The following is a 22,098-nucleotide window of genomic DNA, read 5'->3' on the forward strand; positions in this document are numbered from 1 at the left end:
TAAGTGTCTGAAGCTGGATTTGAACTCAGGTCTTTTTGACTCCAGACCCACTATTCCATCCACTATGCTACTTAGTTTCCCAGTCTATATTTGGTATATCATTGTTGACAAAACATTCATGTACAACCTTCTCCAGTCCACCCTCCTGTAAAGCTAAAAACAAAAATAAATTTAAGAATGCTTTCAGAGGAATATGTAATGAAGTATAAGTATATAGAAAGAAATTTTGGTTAGTAGTATTTAGATCAAGTGATTTGTAGATCAAGTGATTTACCCATGGTCTAATCCATACTAAATAACAGAGAAGGAATTTCCAATTAAGTTCTCTTGGCTCCAAATCCAGAGCTCTTTGGAGGGCAGTATAATTCTTTATAGATATTGAAATTCTTACTAAGAAAGTAGGAGTGAAGGAACTTTTCTGAAGGCTGTGATTTTATGAGTAAAGTTGGCCAGGAAAGGAAAAGGAAGGACATTCCAGGTAATTGAAGTTGAGTGACATACATCAACATTTCCTGTATCAATTTCTTTTTAAAAATACATATTTTAAAAAATATTTAATATTTTTCTTCAGTTACATTTAAAATATATTTTTACATTTGTTTTAAAAATTTGACTTCTTTCCCCCCCAATGAGAAAATCACATGTGAAGTTATGGAAAACATTTTCATAAAAGTCATGTTGTAAAAGAAAACATAGATTTCTAAAAAAATCCATAGTTGCAGGACAATAGATTTAGATCTAGAAAGAGCTTCAGAAGTGATCTAGGCCAATTCCTTCATTTCATAGATAGAGAAACTGAATCTAAAGTGACATAGTGGAGGTCACACAGTTAATGGATAGCACAGTAGAACCCAGATCTCCACAGTTCTACATTATTGCTATTGCCCTTATGCTGTACTGTCTCCCATTTTCACATATATTTTGTAAGCTACTTAGAATAAAAGAGCACTAGATTTGAAGCTAGAAATAGCCTTAAGGATCATGTAGTCTAGCCCCCCTCATTTTACAGAGGAAGACACTGAAGACCAGAAAAGGGAAGTGGATGACTGAAAATAATGCTAATAATAAGGCAGAGTTTCAAGATCCAGATCTTTTCCCTTTAAATCCCTTTTCTGTGTTTAGGAAAGCCAAAAGTCAGAAAGGTTTTGTTGGTTTTCCTGTGATTACATAGCCACTGAATGATGGACTATTAATGTTATGAATTACTGCTGAACAATTTAGCAAAGTTACCCATTTGGTCTTCAGGCATGTTCGTTAGACCCAAAACACTGTTAAGAAGGATTCTAAATCCGGCTATTCCCAGGTAGCATTGGGGAAAGCAAAAGGGAGTGTTGGAGATCCATTGCTTTACAGCTGGCCTGCCCTCCTTTGACAGCCTTTAATCCTATCTGTGGGACTCCTAAATCCTTGTGCTGCCCCTCATAAATTTCTCACTATCTGTCCCAACTAGGATCCTGGCAACTCAGCTGTTCTTTCTTGTTCCAGCACCTTCGGTGTGGGAGGGACATCCTTTTTTTCAGTCACATTTGGCACAAGATTTCTCTATGCAGTGGTTCTGAGATTTTCTCCAGTCTGTCATAAATATCCATTACCTCTATCTTCTCTGTCCCCTTCTCTATATGTACTTCTCAGAGGGAGAGGACATTGAGAATAGTGATCATGGAGGATGAGAAAGAAAGAAAACTTAGGATGTGGAAACCATTAGGATGCAAAAAAGAACTTTAACTTTTACTTTTTAGAAAGTGCTTAAGGATTGGAGCAGCTAGGTGGTAAAGAGCAAAATGCCTGGAGTAGCTGACTAGATGGGATGTGAAGCATGATTTGGGTCCAGAATGTATAATTAATAAGAGATTATGCTAAGTCTTATGTGTTATATACTTCATGCACATATATACACATGTATGTATGTACACACAGGTGTGTTTATATATGAACACTTGTGAATGCTCACATACACCCATGTATGCATATATACTCATATGTGTATGCATACATGTGGATGTATTTATATAGAAATATACATTTATATATACACGTGCATAGTGCCTTAGATACTTGCTGGACAAATCATTTAATCTCTGTTTCAGTTTTTTTTTTAATCTGTAAAATGAGGATAATTTGTACCTACTTTACAGGGTTATTGTAAAATACTGAGCACAGTGACTGGCAAATAGTAAACTATATGAAGTTAGTTATTGTTATCATTATATAGCTATAGATATATTACACATAAGTCCTCTCTCTCAAGCAGCTTACAGTCTAAATTGGGAGGTAATAAATAAATATGTGCAAATTTAAACAACACTGTAAGGTTTAAATAATATCTCAAACAGGCAGTTGGAGTGCTGTCTTGAGGCAATATGCTGTTGATTAGAATTGAGGCTATAAAAGCCCCAACTAGAGTAGAATAAGCAGGGTTCGATTCTCAAGGTTTGAAGGACATTTAGAGAGCTCATACAACTGCAGAATTAAAGGAACTAAGTTTAGTGCTGAGCTGGCAAAAATAATTAATTAAAATAGAAAATTACCAGTGCTATTTCTAAGCCCTATATCTGTTGCTCTGTACACTAGATGAGCTCTTGTATAGGTTTTCCCCTGCATTCTTAACCTATCCACCCCACATTTATTACCAGTGACCACCTTTTGAGCAATAACCTCAAAAGTGTTCTAGGGTCTCTGTCTATACCCACAGAAGGACCCCCTTAAATAAATTTCTATTAATGTTAGAAACTTCTAGCTATGGTTCAGGAAGTGCTACTGAGACATCACATAAAAAGAGGCTATTTCCTTCCAAGTAGGGAGGTCAGGTAGACCTTATAAGAGGAGATGGATTCTGAGATGAATCCTGAAAATAAACAGGATTTGCATAGCAAAGAAGAGAAAGGGTAATCTTTCGTGGAAGGGAATCTAGATTAGCAAAACTGTAGGGGAGAAAAATTGTTCCAATTTAACAAACATTTATTAAGCTTCTATTTTTTGTAAAGACTCTGCACTAAGAATTAGAAAATCCAAAGATAAGTGGTAGTAACAGTGAGAGGGTAATTTTACTAGAGTGGAGTGTTAATGTAGGAGAACAGTGGGAGATTAAGTTGGCAGAGGTAGGTCAGTCAAATTCTGAAAAGGCTTTAAAGAAGTGTGGACATAATCCTGTAAACCATGGGGAACCATTTCTGTTTAGTAAACAGTGAATTATATTAGTTAAACTATAATGTAAATTCAGATTAGATATTAATGCTTTTAAATTAATCCCAGAAACTGGAGGCAAGGAGACAAGTATCATTAATTGGCAATTGTATTTGTATAAATGAGAAATAATATTCTATGACATTCATATGCCACAATTTATTCATTTGTTCCTCAGTTGTCAAAGAGATTCCATCCTCCAGGGTCAAGAAGTTTGTTTTTCTTGCATCTATTCCCTCTTCATATTGTCCTCCCCATTTTAGACACTTCTCATTTCTGCTTTTTTCCCTGTTGATGTATCTACACCAAACTCTGTGTGTGTGTGCATGTATATTCAACCCTTCTTTGTCTGTTTCAGAAGACTGTAGTTCATCTGATCCCTACTCTCACCACCTCTTCTTCCATATTTGAAGGAATATTATGAGGAATTGCAAGTTTTACTCCTTCTCCTTTCAACAATAATATATGCCTTCTTTTTTCTCTCTTCTCTTCTTCTCTTCAATCTCTTAGAACAAAATCAATTTATCCTTCGTGCCTCCGTTTTTTAAAATTAACTTTCTCAGTGCCCTTTTAAAAGTATAAGGTACAAAGGGATACTTGTTTTCTTCTTCTACCATTAGGATGTTGACATTATATGATCATGTAGTGCTTTATAAGTGCTCAAATAAATTCAAATAAATTTACCTTTTTTAGGTTTCTCTTGACTCTTCTGTTTGCATTTCAAAGTTCCTATCCAGCCCATTTAGCTGTTTTCATCAGAAATACTTAGAAGTCCTTTATTCCACTGAAAATGCATTTCTCTTCCTTGTAGGATTATGCTCAGCTTTGCAGGGCAAATTCACTTTTTTCATGATGATGTTTTTTGGAATATTTTATTCCAAGATCTCCTTTGTTTTTAGAAGTAGATAGATACCATATCGTATGTGAGTCTAATAATGGTTCTTTGGTACCTGAACTGCTTTCCTTTTAGATGTTTATGGTGTTTTGTTTTGTTTTTTTTCCTTTGATGTAGGAGTTTTGGATTTTCACTGTGGAATTACTTGGATTTTCTCTTTTGTAATTTCAGGAAGTAATTGGTTAGTTCTTTCTATATCCTTATATTATCCTTTGGTTTTTATAAATTGGGCATATTTCATTCTTTTTAAGTCATGCTTTTCAGCAAGTCCATTGATTCTTTTTTCAATAACATTTTAAAATTTATTTTTATACTAATAGCTTTAATTTTCAAAATACATGCAAAGATTATCTTCAACCCCCACCCCCTGAAAAACCTTGTGTTACAAATTTCTCCCTTCCTTCCCTAGACAAGTCTTCTTGATTCTTAAATTAACTTTCTTTCAACTGTTTTCCAGGTCAGCTGCTTTTACATGAGATAACTTACCCTCTCCTCTTTTAGTCTTTAGATTTTGTTCTCATATTTATTGCTGTTTTGTGGAGTCATTGATTTCTCTTTTGTTTATTCTAATTACTCAGGAATTCCATTTTTTGGGTAAATCTTACCACTTTCTCTTCCAGGTTATTTATTTCACCATCTAATTCTTTCCTCAAGAACTTTTATTTCATTTCCAGTCTTTTGTTTCATTCCTTCTAGGTTTTTGGGGAAAAACTATTTTCTTTGAGTTACCAATTGCAGTTGTTAGAATTACTCTCATCTTTGGGAAGATTCTCTAGATTTCTAATCATTTTGATACTAATTGGTGTTTTCTTTGATTAACTCATTTATCCAAAATCAACTTTTGAATGTAGATATTGTGCCAGAAGAGCATTATCTCCATCTCTTCATACTCTTTTCAGTGATATGGCCAGTTTTGTTCCAAATCATTAAGGTTGCTTCACTGAACTTCTCCTAAGGTTAGGTCCCTCAAAGTCTTTGTGGTGCAGACCAACGGATCCTCTTTACTATCTTGGAATGGTATTTGGGAGGGACCTCAGAATCTCTTTAGCCTAAGCAGTCATAGTCTGAGAAATGGGACATTTAGGTGGTTCCCTACTGCTGCTCTCAGGAATTTCAAAGGTGTTCATCCGGAGCTTTCTGACCATCTAGGGCTTTCTTAGAGGAGTTACTTTATCTTGCTGACTCCGTTCACAGAATCTAACAGCTACTTGTTAGTTTGTCTTTGGAACATGATTTCTTAGTAAGACCTCCCCCCCCTCCACTTTCCTATTGTCCTGGGGCTACTGGTAACCTGTTGTTCACATTTAGAGTAAAACAAGACATTATATTATCTCACTAATTTTCTTGATCACTATATGGTGTGTGAACTTCAGAGTTTTGCTGGAAGTAAGTATTTGAGTGCTAGGCAGTCTGCATCCTTTTTTAGGTGCCCAATTTGGCAGCAATTAGGAATCCCCCATTTGATTCTCTTCTGGATTCCAGGCAGCAATGACCTCTGCTTTGGACTAGATTACTTTTGAAATTCAGTTAAATTTGTCAGTTCCGAACATTATGTTTTCTACCATGTGCAGAGCACATAAGAACAAAAATGAAAAAATGTAAGGGTGTCATCACTATACAATGAAAAGAATATTGAATCAGAAAGAGCTGGATTCAAATCTCAACTTCTCTCCTTAGCTCAGGTTTTTGATTTGCAAAATGAAGGTGCTGAATTAGATGATCTTTAAAAACTCTTCAAACTTTAATACTGTGATCCTATGCCATGATCCCTTTTCTTTCTGTCAGTGGTCATGGCCAAGAGGAAAGTCACTTAAGAGGGTGGTAGCAGAAGGAATGACTAAAGGATAGGAGCAGTATGCTCCTAGCTATATCTTGCTCATAGAAGGAAGAGGAGTTAGGATGGGTAGGAGGCAGAGGATAGTTGGCAGGGTGCCATCACTGCTGTCAAGGAGAGTGATTCAGAGCCCAGCCTGCTCAGGCTATGGAAGCTATTTCTTTGGCTCTCTGGGATTCAGTTGACTGCCATTCATTTCTCCAATCTCCCTTTCTACCTTATCCTATCAAATACTCCTCATTAAACTAGAATTATCCATGACTGAAATGAGACAACAGAAAACAACAAAATGAGTTAACGAAGGAAATGGTGAACCATAGTATTTTTACCAAGAAAACTCCAAATGGGGTCTTGAAGAGTTGGGTAAGACTAAACAAAAACAATGTGAACTTAGTGTATGAATTTGGGCAAATCACTTAACATCCCATTGTCTCAGTTTACACAGATGTAAAATATGGATAATAGGACTTACATAACAGTATATATGTATCTGTAAAATTGTTTATTTTTGTTGTGAGGCAGCCAGAAAGTACAAGGTGTTTCTCTGCAATGGTGGGTAGGCCAGGCTTCCAAATGTCCTGTTCCTTACCAATTCATTGGGACATGTGCTTAACTTATATTTATCCTTTCCTTCTTTGTAAAGTAAGGATATCAAATAGCGAACAGTATAAAGCCTCTTATGTTTTTTACAAAATGCTCACATATATTTTCTCATGTAATATTTGAAATAACTCTTGGATGCGATTAATGAAATAGGAATATGTTGTTAAAATGACTGTTAATATACATCTAGGGGAGGAAGCAGTGATCAAGAAAAAACCAGCACATTGGGTTATACCACATCAATTTTGTTTCCTTTTTTGACAGGATCTGTACACTGGTATAACAGAAATGTAAGGAGGGTATGTTGAAAAAGAATATTTAGACTTGAGAAAAACAGAGCTTTTGTTTTAATTAGTTGCATACTAAAGTACAATAGGCTGCCTCAACAGGTAGTGGTAGGATACTTCCTAGTGGAGGCCTTTAAGTACAAGTTGTGTACTTTGTGATGTGTACTCTTACTTGGATTTGGATCTAGTTAGATGACCTCTGAAAGTCCATGATTCTTGAATTCTCATTTTGTAAATATGGAATCTTAGACACAAACAAATTCAGTAGTTTGCTCAAGGACATAGGTCATAGGGGTAGTCATCAAAACCAGGAATTCAACACAGTAATGGGGGAGACAATATCTCAATAACTATATACATAAAAGATTTACACATTGTGTAACATTGTAGTAATTCAATGGGTGTCTTTGAGCTAAGAAAGCCTTTTTAAAGGACCCTTTTAAGTTGACAGAAAGATGGCAGCAGGAGAGATAAAAGGTAGTGGTAAGTTGAAGCTAGTTCTTACTGATAAATTTTCAATGTGAACAGTTACATCTTGGAAATGTGTAAATATTACAAATCACTGCTCAATTTATTATTATTGTTTATCTAGATTAAACTTATAGAGAAAATGTAAAAAATGTAAGTTAAACTTAAGGGTATATTCCACACATAGTTTTTGAAAAACAGTTGCTAAATGTTTAATTACTGGCAAAATCCCAGGATTCGAGTTAATCATGAAAAAATACTTTCTGGTTGTTGGTATTTAGGAATTAAACATACTATTAAGGAAATATATGACATTTCCCAAAGATTTAAAGTTAAGTTTAATGCCTATCCATCCAGGATGATTAAAATAAAGATTTGGGTTAGTGGCAAGGGTTGGAGGATATTTCTTCAGAAAAAGTCTTGGCAGATTAGGACAATGTCATATTGTACATGAAAAGTATTTGTAGCTCTGGGGAGAAAAAGCTAGTGGAAATTCATAAAATGCTGTTACTCAGAATTAAGTGGTTTTGGATACTGGTGTAATGTTTGAAAGGGAATCATATTTTGTAAAGAGACCTCAGAGGTGCCTGTGGTGCTTGTGGGTGAGGAAATGGCCAACTTGTGAGGAAAAGGAAGTGTTGGTCCTGTCAGCATAAAACCAAGAAAGGAATCAATCAGAATCTAATTCAGTTCATGAGCCAAGGAACTTACACAATAGACTAATATTATCATTCTCTAGAATGGACAAATATTATCAATCTTGAGAATTAGTAGGGGGGAAAAATCAGATTGGCTCCCTGCAATGGCAAGGAAACTATTGTTTGAGAAACTACTTTGGTTTTTGTTAGGCAACGAGTCTCTCAGACAAACAAGCATTTTACTCAAAATAACCCTGTTAGGTACATTGTGTAAGTACCATTACTCATTTTTCACAATGAAGAAAGTAGGGTTCAGAGATATATATTAGAGTGATATAGCTAGGTTATAGGTGGGACTCAGAGATACTCTTGTCTACTATTCTCTCCACAACATTGATACTTCCACATGTTCAAACATCTGGATTATTCACTGTTTTAAAGGAATTGTGGTTTGGTTAATTCCTGAACCATATAAAGTCTTACAGAGTATTTCTGTGAAAGAGGTATAGCTATTTTAATGAATAATTGTTATTTTTCACTGTTACATGTTTGAATACATTGGACTGTGTTAACAATATTGCTTAGGGGGAAAAACAAAAACAAAAAATCTTAGATGTGCTTAGAACTCTAATTTGGTCTGATAGGTGGCTAAAATGGGACTAGACTCCAGTTGTTACTTTCAGATAAGGCATTTATTTCATTTCAAAGAAGAGTTTGCTGATGTACCTCATCCCCTGATTTCCCCTTTTCACTTTGTTTCAGAATGTCTAGGCTCTCTAATTGGCCAAGCAGCCTTTTAAAATGTGTTTTTTTTCCTCTATACTCTTTTAAAAAAATAGCTTTTTATTTTCAAAATACATGCAAAAATCACTTTCAGCATTCATATATACATATACATTTCCACATTTATCATGCTGCACAAGAAAAGTCAGATCAAAAAGAAAAAAAAGCAAGCAAGCAAAAACAAAAAAGTGAAAATACTGTGTTGTGATCATTCATTACCCATAATCACCTTTCTGGATGCAGATGGCTCTCTTCATCACAAGTCTATTGGAATTGGCCTGAATCACCCCACTGTTGAAAAGACCCACATTCATCAAAGTTGATCATCACATAATCTTGTGTTGCTGTATACAATATTCTTTTGGTTCTACTCAATTCACTTAGCATCAGTTCTCCAGGTGTCTCCAAGCCTTTCTGAAATCATTCTGCTGATCATTTCTTATAGAAAAATAATATTCCATAACATTCATATATCATAACTCATTCAGCAATTCTCCAACTGATGGGCGTCCACTGTTTTCAGTTACTTGCCACTTCAAAAAGGGCTGCTACAATTTTTCTTTTTTTTGTACATATGGGTCCTTTTCCCTTTATTATGTTCTTTTTGGGATACAGACCCAGTAGAGACACTGCTGGATCAAAGGGTATGCACAGTTTTATAGAATTTTGGGCATAAATCCAAATCACTCTCCAGAATGATTGGATTAGTTCACAACTCTCCCAGACAAGGTATTAGGGTCCAAGTTTTTCTACAATCCCCTCCAACATTTATCATTATCTTTTCCTGTCATCTTAGCCAATCTGAGAAATGTGTAGTGGTACCTCAGAATTGTCTTAATTTGTATTTCTCCAATCAACAGTGATTTAGAACATTTTTGTATGATTAGAAATGGTTTTAATTTCATCTGAAAATTGCCTGTTCATGTCCTCTCATCATTTATCAGTTGGAAAATGTCTTGTGTTATTATAAATTTGAGTCAATTCTCTATATATTTTAGAAATGAATCCTTTATCAGAACCCTGGGATGTAAAAAATTTTTCCTAGTTTTCTGCTTCCTTTCTAACTTTGGCTAAATTGGTTTTGTTTGCACAGAACCTTTTTAATTTAATATAATCAAAATGATCAATTTTGCATTTCATAATGTTCTCTTGCTCTTTGACCATAAATTCCTTACTTTTCCATAGATCTGAGAGGTAGACTATCCCTTGTTTTCCTAAGTTGTATATAATATCACCCTTTATGTTTAAATCATGAACCCATTTTGACCTTCTCATAGAATAGTGTGTTAAGTGTTGATGAATGCCTAGTTTCTGCCATACTATTTTCCAATTTCCCAGCAATTTTTGTCAAATAATGAATTCTTATCCCAGAAGCTGGAATCTTTGGGTTTATCAAACACTTGATTACTATAGTCAATATTGTGTCTTGTGAATCTAACCTATCCTATTTCTTAGCCAATACCAAATGTTTTTATGATCACTGCTTTATAATATGGTTTTAGATCTAATATAGTTAGGCCATCTTCATTTGTAATTTTTTTTCACTAATTTCCTTGAAATAAAAAAAGTGTTTTTTAATTTTTTTTGGGGGGGGTACAAGGCAATTGGGGCTAAGTGACTTGCCCAGGGTCACACAACTAGTAAGTGTTAAGTAGTTGAGGTCAGATTTGAACTTAGCTTCTTCTGGTTTCAGGGCTGTGTCATCCAGCTGCCCCCAAAGGTGATTTTTTTTAAAGGATTGTATTGGTTTCCAAGCATAACATGCTTAAGTGAACACTGTCTTTGCTCCATTAGCATCACTTTTATCACCCAAGATTTTGTTAAATGCCTATGGAGTAGCCCTATGTTAGATGAGGATTTGGTGTCTTTTAGGTTATGGACATTTACAATCTTCATTGCACCATTGTCTCTGAATCACAAAATATTGGATTGGGAAAGGGTCTGTTCCCCTCCTTTTATAGGGTCCTGTTTCCCTTCCTGAGGAAACTCAGTCCCAAAGAAGGCTAAATTAGTCAGTCACAATGAAGGAATTTGAACAGATCTGTCTCTGAGAACTCTGCAATTACACTGATTATGTATATTTATATGACTCTCTTTGTATTTCTGAATGCATTTCAAAAGCAAATCAAGATGTTTTCAAGATTACCCATTTTATGTTTAATTCAACACAGTAAATTCAACATACTTTATTAAGGGCCCAGTACCAGTGATGCTAAAGTGTAAAATGACACAAAATGTAATAGAAATAAGGAAGATAGAGAAAAGTGCTCTCAGAAAATTTGAGAACATGATAACTTTAGCTGGAGATGAAATCTGAGTGGAACTTTTTTTTATTGAATAGGATCCTTTACTAAGTCTCTATTTAAGATCACATACTTAAATTAAGTGCTATGTATCCCCAGCCCCATATATTCATTTTGCTTTTATTTAAATGTTCTACAGATGCTTTCATTTATTTATATTATTATGCATATTATGTATATATAATATCTTGTATACATTATTTATTGCTTATCATCTATAAATGAAAGTGTTATGATAGGATATTTTGAAGGGCCCTTCCTGTTCTGACATATCTCTCTTGTTGGATAAAGTACTGTTAGTGCTCAAAAGAACACCAGTTTTGTTTTGGAGAGTTCTGGAAATAAAGCACATTTCAAAGAAGGTGAACAAGAGAAACCAACACTGACATCTTAGAAACCTCCCCAATTTAATCATGGATCCACAGATCCAGAACCTTGGAACACCTATAGAGCTCTTAATCCATATAAGAAAAACTGCTTATTTATGGTTTCATTTTAAATCTTTAAATTTTTATGATTTTAAACTTGATATAAATCAGAGGCTCAGATGAGGCTGCTGAAGAAGCTCTTGGAGGAGGAGACAATCACCACTGGGTATGAGCCAAGTCTTATCCTGATCTTATGGAGCACTTGCTCAAACAGTACAGAGCTCAGATGAAGAAGAAATGGCAATTAAGTAGTCCCATAAAATATTTCATATTTTAATGTTTTAAATCTTATGAGAAAAAGGTTTACAAAAGCACTTACCTTCCATTCCACCATCCCCAGGTAAGCAGTATAAGGATTTATTATTTTTAGGTACATGAGGTTTGGATAAGAGTTTGTCTCGTGTTTACTTGATGAAAAAATTTTTTTTAGGGGGAGACAGTTAAAACATTTGTAATCATTTTTTAAAATAATGAAAAAGCAATTCAAACTCTAGTACCAATCACCCTTTCCCAACCTTGCTTTCAGGGTCAGTTCTGGCTATGACTTGTGATTCTCACCAGAGTGTTTGTCCTCCTCTCTTTATCTGCTTTATTAGAGAGGTGAATGAGGAATGGGATAAGACAGTGGTCCTCAAACTTTTGTTCTCAATATCTTTATCCTATTAAAAATGATTGAGGATCTGTCCAAAGAGTTTTTGTTTATATGGGTTATAGTTATAGATATTGATCACATTAAAAATAAAAACCAATTATTAATTTGTAGACTCTCTGAAAGGATTTCAGAGATTCCTAGGATGCTCTGCTCCAGACTTAGAGAACCATGGAATAAAACCAAGAGAAGATATTCTGTATAGACCAATAACCTATTTAGCCCAAGCATTGATTAAAAGGTTAAAAGTCTTCTTTCTCATCAGATTCCCACTGTTATTGACATAGGAATAATAAATCTTGTACTGCTTACCTGGGGAGGAGGTGTGTGTGTGTGTGTGTGTGTGTGTGTGTGTGTGTGTGTGTGTGTGAAATGGAAGGTAGGTGTTTTGTTAACCTTGGTATATACATGATTGAAATCAATCTCTTTCAGTTGTCTGATATAGCCTTCACAGTGATATAAAAAACATCTTAATGATTATAAATCTCTCTCCTCCTTGCCCAAGGAACCCACAGTCTATCTTTTAGAAAATTTGTTTTTAATGTTTTCTATCTGATTAATCAACAAGGAGCTCATTTTTCCGTTTAGCAAATGGAGAAACTGAGCTCAGACAGAAGAAATCACTTGCCCATTTAGTAAGAACTCGAAAGAAAATGAACTCTATTCCATCTTGATCTTATCTTCTCTTTCCTATATCTTTCCTTGACTTCTGTGGCAACTAGTCAGGTGCCTGAGGGGAAAAGCAAGAAAGAAAAGTGGTGAGTTTGGGAATTTCTAACTTCTTTTGTAAAGGGCCCATCCTACTTCATAAACCTTTATTTGTGATAATTAATTCATCTCAAGTAAGTCAATTAATGCATACAAGTGTCCAGAAGTTCTCTTGGGGTTTTTGAAACACTTGTAAATAACAGACAGCATCAGCATGATCACTGAACTCCTATTAACACCAAGACCACATCTCTTTGAGCTTAGACATTTTTTGATTCAGTTATTTGGTAATTATATAAAAACATAACTTCTGTTTTCTCACTGATCCAATAAGAACACAGCATTCAATTACCTCTAAGATTTCTCCCAGTTCTAAATCCTGATATCTTATACTGAGGGTAAGGTCCTGCCAAAGATAACTAGGGTGGCTATTATCACAGCATAAGTTACAAAGTGTTGACCAAAGTTGAAAGAAAAAAGAAAAGCAAGAAAACTTTTATTTCCCTATTTGTTTATGGCACCAAATGTATCAGGTGGAGTGAAAATGGATATATGTCAAGATTTCCCGATGGTAATAATTTTTAATCATTAGGAATTACAATCATAGTAACAAATAGTAGTACTTCTGTACATCATTTCCATTTAGACCAGGAAGGGAACTTAAAGGTCATCTGGTGAAACTCTACCCTTCCCCCCACTTCATCTCTGTCTCTGTCTTTTCTCCTCCTCCTCCTTCTCTTCCACTTCCTCCTCCTCTTCTTCCACCTCTTCCTCCTCCTCTTTCACCTCCTCCTTTTCCTCTTTCTCCTCCTCCTCCTCCTCTTTTTCCTTCTCTTTTTCCTCCTCCTCCTTTTCTTCCTCCTCCTCCTCCTCCTCCTTCTTCTTCTCCTCTCTGTCTCTCTTTCTCTTTCCTCTTTCCCTTTCTCTCTCCCTCTTCTTTCTCTCCCTTCCCTTCCCTTTCTTCCTCTCTCCCTCTCTTCCTCCTTTCTCCCTTTTCTCTGTCTCTGTTTCTGTCTGTCTGTCTGTCTCTCTCTCACACACATACACACACACACATACACACACACACACACACACACACACATACAGATGAGGTCCAGAGAGATTAAATGATTTGCCCAAAGTCACATTAACATTGTTCTTCAGATGTCAGGAAAATCTTTTATAGCAATTTTCTCCTTCTTGCACACAGGCAGGTCTCATTAAGCTCAGATACTCATGGCAATCCCTAGCCAATTCATTAAAGCCTTGGCTTGAGAGAGTTGCTCTTTTTCCTCAATAACAGTCAGCTTCACTCTGCCCCCCAAGCTTTCTTGTAGAAATGCCAATATTTAGTCCTTTGGATTTAGGCCTTCTGCCCCAAGGTAGTTTGCTATGTACTGTTGGCTTCTGTTCCCTTTCCCTTTAAAAATATTATTTTGATGAGGATGGCAATTAACAAAAAAAGAATTTATATGGCACTGTGCTAAGTGCTTTTACAAATATTTAATTTGGTCTTCACAACAAGCTTGTATAGCTGTATACGCTCATTTTACAGTTGAATAAATTAGGGAAACAGAGGTTAATTGACTATGTGCTAGTATGCATTTGAGGCCCAATTTGAACTCAGATCTTCCTGACCCTAAGCCAAGTGTTCCACCCACTGTGCCACCAGCTGCTTCCAATTAGAACTCACATTTCCTGTCTCCTAGTCAAAGTCAGGAAAATAAAACAAAAATTTCCCCTTAACTTCCATATAAATAAGCTAAAACATTACTAGCACCACACATTAACAAGAAGCAATCAACTTCTCTGATAAAATGCCAGCAAAGTCACTTGTATATCAACTGGTTTGGCAGTTCTCCTTCGAGGAAAGCACTATACAAGGAAAGCATTCCTTCTGTCTTTGTAAACCTTCAAAAACCTCTTATTGAACTTTCTCATCTTTCCCTTTGTCTTTTACATACATAGCTTGTTCTCAGTACTATACACTTATTGACATAAGAGAATACTTGTACTAGCTAGGCAGTATAGTGAATAAAATGCCAAATATGGTGTCAGGGGAAGACTCATTTTCATGAGTTCAAATCCATCCTCACACCCTTAGTAATTGTGTCATCCTGAGTAAGTTATTCAACTTTATTTGACTCATTTCCTCATCTGTAAAATGATCTGGAAAAGAACATGGCAAACCATTCCCATATCTTTGCCAAGAAGCTGCCAAATGGAGTAGCAAGAAAGTTAAACCAAGAAGGCTCCAAATGGGGTGACAGAATTGAACCAAGAAGGCTCCAAATGGGGTAACAAAGAGTTGAATCAAGAAGACTCCAAATGGTGTAACAAAGAATTGAACCAAGAAAACTCCAAATGGGGTACCCAAGAAGACTCCAAATGGACTAACAAAGAATTGAACTAATAAGACACCAAATAGTGTAACAAAGAGCTGAACAACAAACAATACTTGTGGGGCTTACTTTAAAAGTTCATTTTGAGGTTGAAATGAGATAGTAATTCATGAATTCTAGGAAAGGATTTCAGAAGTAAACTTCATTCATTCATTCATGAGGAAAGGGATGATTATATGTTCATGAAGATAGATTCATTTTATTGAGAATCATTCAGAGCTTGTGATCCCTGCTACTGGGGAGGGGGAGGCTAGTGGTTCTTATGAGCTTGGGAGCTCTGAGTTGCACTGGGGCTTGAGGTCACAGCATGTGGCATTAATGTGGTGAGTCCCTGGGAGCCAAGGATCCATCAAGGAACCCAAGGAGCAAATCTCCCTAAGTTGGAAAAGGAGAGCAGATCAAAGCTTCTATGATGATTAGCACTAGGAATGGTCCACAAATGGCCTCTGCTCTTTCAGCCAGGGCAAGAGTGGGAGACAGTCTTTTAAAAAAATCCATAAGTGAATCCTATATAGAATTTCAGTTGGAAGAGACCTCAATAACTATCTAATCTAATCTGTATCAGAGAAAGCATCCACTCTACAAGGGAAAGGAAGAAAAAGAAAGCATTTATTAAGCCACTACCATGTATAAGGCATGGTGCTTAGTGAAATATTATTTCATGAGTGAAATGAAATATTAGTGAAAACATTATTAATGTTTAGTTAATAAAACATTATTTCATTTGATTTAGAGTGTTCTTGACAACTGGTTATCTGGGCTTTAGCTTGGTGGGGACACTTATTATCTTTTCTGACAGCTCATCTCACTTTTGGATAGCTCTGATTATTCTTTTGGGCAGTTAGGTATTGCAATAGAGTGCCAGGATGGGGGTCATGAAAACTCATCTTTCTGAGTTCAAATCTAAGTCTAAACACTAATTGTACCATCCTGAGCAAGGCACTTAATCCTGTTTGCCTCAATCTCTTCATATACAAAATGAGCTGAAGAAGCAAATGGCAAATCATTCCAGTATCCTTGCCAAGAATACCCCCAAATAATCATAAAGTCAGACATGATTAAACAACAACAATTGTGGTTTTATTTTTTTCTTTCCTTCAAATGTATTCTTTGAGATTTCTATTTACTATTCCTGGTTTCATCCTCTGAAACTTGAAGACAGTTATTATGTGTCCCACCCACCAATAAATTCCTCTTCTTCCCACACTACCCAGTTTTATCTTCTCTAGGGTAAACATCCCTGATTCCTCAGAAGGCATGGTTTCAAGGCTCTTTATCATCCTGGTTGCCTTCTTTTTGTCACTCTCCTGCTTATCAAGACATTTTAAAAATGTGGTGCCTAAAACTGAATATAGTACCTCTTTCACCGCTATTCTCCTCCTATTGAAGTCATTAGCTTTTTTGGCTGCCATATTACATTGCTGATTCAAATTGAGATTATGATCCACTGAGACCCCCAGATCTTTTTCAGATCCCAAACTCCCAGATGTCCCAAGAACAGAGTTGGTGCAACTCAAATTTCAGAATTACAATATCATCTCTTATTTATAGGTTTCATAGAAAAAGTGTTTAGAGATCACTCAGTCCACTGACCTCATTTCACTGATGAAGAAATTGAGGGCCAGAATAGTCAAGTTACTTATCAAAGTTCTCATAGTAAAAACTTGAGATTGAGCTAAGATTATAGCCCAATTCTCCTGACTCTGGTAAAGTGTCCTTTCTGTTCTGTCCATGAGCACTTTATCATTTATAAGACATTTTCTGCATAATAACCCATGAAATAGGAAACATAAATCTTATTATCCTTGTCTTAAGTGAGAAAGGACTATACAAGATCACCTGCCTCACTTTCCCCTCCAGAGACATCTGGGTCCAGTGATCAGAAATAGATCAGAGCAACTGGACTTGGATGAAATGGGAGACCTTGGCCCTTCTTAAGGAACAAGTCTTAAACCAAAACCAATCTGATTCTAATTGGCCACCAATAGGCCAAGCCCCATTTGATCATTATTTGAATGTATGAGAAAACAATAACATATATTTTTTGTCCATCATTCAGGGCAAGGGCTGCATTATTTCATGTTTTAAAATCTCCCTCCTGACTGAGTGAATATGTATTTAAATGCTACTGGCTACTAAGCTTATCCCAATGGAAATTAAGAGGTGGAAAATAAAAGAAAGCTCAAACTAAAACCGAAGATTGGGAATTAGATCTGACCTTAAGGAGGATGCCTAAGATGCATTGGATTGTTGACTGATCTCTGGAATGGACCTCCCTCTCCTAGTGATGCTCTGTAAGTGACCACCTGCCACATAGCCACAAGTTTTAAAACTCCCATCCAGGTTTTATAGGGGGAAATAGGATGGACTTGCTGAGTTCACAATCTGGGAAAATGGATGCCAAAATATTTAGTGAAAAATATAGGAATCAATGCAAATCAGTATTTTGCAAAAATGCTGGGGGAGGTGCTAAAAGAGTGTCCCAATGACTGAGATTAAACTGAGAATCATCTCGAAGGATCTAGATTTTAAGCAGAGTTTTGAAGAAAGGCAAAGACAAGAATTTGTAGAGAAGGAGGAAAAAGTGGATGAATTAGGAAGATCTAAAAAGCCATCATAGGGGACAAAAGAAGGCTACCTTCATGGGGATCAGAAAAGAGTGGAGACAGAAAAGGGACAGGCAGGCAATGAATGGAAGAAATTGGCATTGTGCCTTATAGGATCATGTAGACTCAGAGCTGGGAGGGACCATAAAGATCATGGAATCCAATTTCCTTATCTTATAGATGGGTAAGGGAAACCTGGAGAAGTCAATAATCTGCCCAATGTCATTCAGGAAATAAATGAAAAAGTCAGAAAGGAGGAGCTTGATGCAGTGATATAATGCTAGACTCGGGTCAGGAAGATCTGGCTTTGAGTACTGGTCTTGATTCTTATTAGCTGGGTGATCATGGTCAAATAATAGAATCTTTTCGAGCTTCAGCTTTTTCAAATGTAAAATAGGCTATAACAATACTGTACTATGGTTGTACAGATCAAATGAGGTCAAGTATGTAAGGCACTTTGCGAACTTCAAATCATGACTCTTTGCTCACATCTTGTTCATGAATTAATTGATCATCTTCCCAAAAATGATGCAACCTCACATAACCATATAGATCAACTATCTTCTATGCAGTCTGGACTCACAGACATTCTTCATTCCCTTGCTTTTTCTTGTGTGGACAATTAAGCCAAATTCTTTTTGAGAAATTAGGAACCTTGGGAGATTCTGCAGTGTTCCAGGGCTGGATGCAACCAACATAACCTCATCTGCAAACTAGAGCACTTGGAATATCACCCTCCCTAAAGCAATCGTTCTTTGATTTGGATTCTGTGTGGTCCATCCTTCATGGTTGGTAAATACCTTTGGCAAGCATGCGTCTCTCTGTTTTCTGCTTAGCTTGAAGGTAATAATCAGGTCAATGAATGAAATGGTTGCCTTTCACCCAACTTTGAATCATTTTAACACATGCAAACCACCTAGGTAACATAGTGGATAGAATACTGAACTTGAAGTCAGGAAGAACTGACTTTGAATTCTGTTGCAGACACAACATGACATGTGTGATTTTGGACAACTTAACTTCTCTGTCTTAATTACCTTAGTGGCAAAATGGGATAATAATATGCTAATATAACATGACATTATCAGATAATATAGTAAATAATAATACATGTAAAATGGGGATAATAATAGCACTTTTTTTGCAGGTTAGTGTGAGGATCAAAAAATATTAGATAATATATGTAAAACTCCAAAATTTACTTATAAATGATAGCTTTTACATTTAGAGGAGACACCCTATTAGAGAAGTACTCTTGAAGTGACATTTTTTTCTCTAGGGATTTGGGTAGAATCTAGCATAGAAGGCTAGACTTGGAGTCAGGAAGAGCTAGATTCAGGTGCACTGCCTAATATATATTAGATGTGTGACCATCTTGGAAATTCTCTAAGGGCATATTATCCTTTTATGAAGGAAATTTCTCCTCTGAGAGTGCTGAAATGCCTCCAATTAAAAGCTTTCCTAGGACATAGTAGTCATCTTTATTTATCGCTATTTTTAATTTTCATGGAGAAAGAAAACTCTACAGCATCATATAAATGACAGTCATTATGATAGCAACAGAATATTCAGAAAATAATTATTAAATACCCACTGTGTATATAATGCTATGTTAGAGACAAAGGGACTTTAACATTTAGATAAGACTTTCTGTAGTTATGGAAATTATAAGTCAATTAGAAGAAGACAATAATATACATTGTTCAAACACAAGGCTAAAGTGATAAGTACATTAAAGAGATATAAAACAATGTGTAATTTCAGGGCAAAGATCAGTAACAAATGGGGAAGTGGGCACAGAAATTAAGAAAAATTTCTTGGAAGGGCCTTTCATATAATTTGAGAGTGCTTAGTCATGGAAGAAAATCCCCTTTTGTTATGTTTTTCCTTCCTCTGGCTAATTACCAATTTTGTCTTTGTTCCCATCCAGTATTTCTAAGAGATTCCATTTAGAGAGGGGGGTAGTATGAAAAAGAGTAGCACATTGATTTTATAAACTTCTAGAAATTTTCATTTTATGCTTCTTCCTTCCCTTGTTAAATTCTATTCATCTTTTAAAGCCCAACCCAAACTCTACTTCTTCCATGTAATTTCCTCAGATCTCTACTTTTGATAATTATTTTCTTCTCATCCTCTTTCCTTTCTTTTGTATCTTGTTGAGTACCATTGTATATCATAGTTGTATTTGTCTTAGATCCTGACTAGAGTATAGGTTCCATGAGGAGAGGGATTTTGTGTATTTAAACTATATTCATCACTCAGATACCTAAAATGGGTATTTGTATTCAGTAGATACATAATAAATAGTGCATTAATTAATTTATTACTTAGTACCTTATCAGATTTATGCTCTATTCCCAGTTTTTTTTTTTTTTGGATGGAGAATGTGAAAATGCTAAAAAGAACAGGATGTTCCACAATGGGTTATAATAACCTGAAGGAAGCCTGCTTCCAGGCTAATGAACTAGCTGTAGTAAATACAGCACTGCACCTGAAATCAAGGTGAGCTGAATTCAAATTCAGTCTCAGACACTTACACAAGTCAATTAATCCCTGCCTATTTTAGTTTCCTTAACTATAAAATGAGAACAATAATGGCACCTACCTCTTGTTATTGAGATCGAATGAATTAATCTGGAAAGCACTTAGCACAGTGCTTGCTCCTCAACAAATATAAAAAAAGAAATAAATAAAAATGTAAAGCTTAACAAGTGTTTATTCCCTTCTTTTCCCATGGTTCTGGGACCTATACCATGAAGCTTTGCCATCTAGCACGTCCAATTTTCTGTGTATATCTGTATTTTCTGTATCTCTGAATTTCTGCCTCCATCCCAGTTTGGATCTTGTGGAGTTCTCTGAATCTTACCTCAGCAGCCTCTTTTCTTTTCTATCCACACCAGTGCCAGACTCCCCTTCATTCCCCATCCTAGGGAATGAGATACCTTGATGGTAGCTGATATGGGCAAAACTGCTCTGAGCAAAGGAGTCCCTGGGAGCTCATGGGGTGAAAACATTACTCAGGATAATGTAACCAAATTGCACTGAGCTCCTGTCCTCCTTCCTCCTGACCTTCTGGGGGACTATCTGTTGGGAAACATTTGTGTTGGAAGCTTCCATATAGATGTGATGAATGTTTCATGAATGTGTTGAATTTATAGCCCACATTCTATGCCTGTATGTCTATGTAGAAAGTGAGCTTTAAATCAGCTTGCTCTCTCAATAATGCACATCATTTATTGATTTCAAAAGATACAAAAAGGCTTTTCACACAACTACCCCATCAAATAGGTTGCACAAGCATTATTTTTATTTTATTTTATATATTTGTATATTTATATTTGTAAATAAAGCAGTGAAAGTTCAGAGAAATTAGGAGCTTGTTGTTCAGTTTATAGTTGTGACTCTTTGTGACCCCATTTATGGTACTGGAGTAGTTTGCCATTTCCTTCCCTAGATAATTTTATAGATGAGTAAATTGAGGCAAACAGGGTTAAGTGACTTGCCCAGGATCACATAGCTAATAAGTACATGAAATTTGAATTTGAATTCATGAAGATAAATCTTCCTGACTCCAGGCCCCAAATTAGGGGCTACTAAGCTTCAAAGAAACTTGTAACTTTAAGTCCAGGGCTCACTCCAATACATCCCAACTGACATGGTCTGTCTGCCTTTCTCCCTTTGTCCATGTCTGAGCTTTTTCTTGCTGTCTTGTAATCTCTTTGCTAATCTAACCTCTGTGAGATACTCAACACCCAGCCTGTTCAGAAGGCACTGGGAGGCAGTGACTAATGTGCTCAGGGATGAGTCATATTGCTAAATATAAATCTCTGCTCACATCCCTAGATGTGAAAGATTCCAAGAGGCCCCACGTTCTCCCCAGAAGCTCTCTCCCTCTTCAGTGGGGGAGTGGGGGTGATGAGGAAATTAATTTGTGAATAGAAAATGAATAAACATTGGGTAGCAGAATCCTGTATTGACCTTCAGATTTCTCCTGGGGAATTGTTTAGTCAGGAACTGCATAGAATCCTAAATTTAAAGCTGGAAGGGACCACAGAAGTTATGTTGTTGTTCATTTGCATGTGACCCTTCATGACTCCTTTTGGTGGTTTCTTTGCAAAAATATTGGATCAGTTTTTTATTTTTATCTAGCCCATTTTACAGATGGAGAAACTGAGGCAAACAGGGTTAAGTGACTTGCTCAGGGTCACGCAACTAGTAAATGTCTGAGGCCAGATTAGAATTGGGGAAGAGGAATCTTATTGACTCCAGGCCTATTATTCTATCCACTGTACCACTAGCTGCCATCAGAGATTATATAGTTTCTCATTT

Source organism: Antechinus flavipes, chromosome 5, assembly GCF_016432865.1.
Source record: "Antechinus flavipes isolate AdamAnt ecotype Samford, QLD, Australia chromosome 5, AdamAnt_v2, whole genome shotgun sequence".
Taxonomy (NCBI): domain Eukaryota; kingdom Metazoa; phylum Chordata; class Mammalia; order Dasyuromorphia; family Dasyuridae; genus Antechinus; species Antechinus flavipes.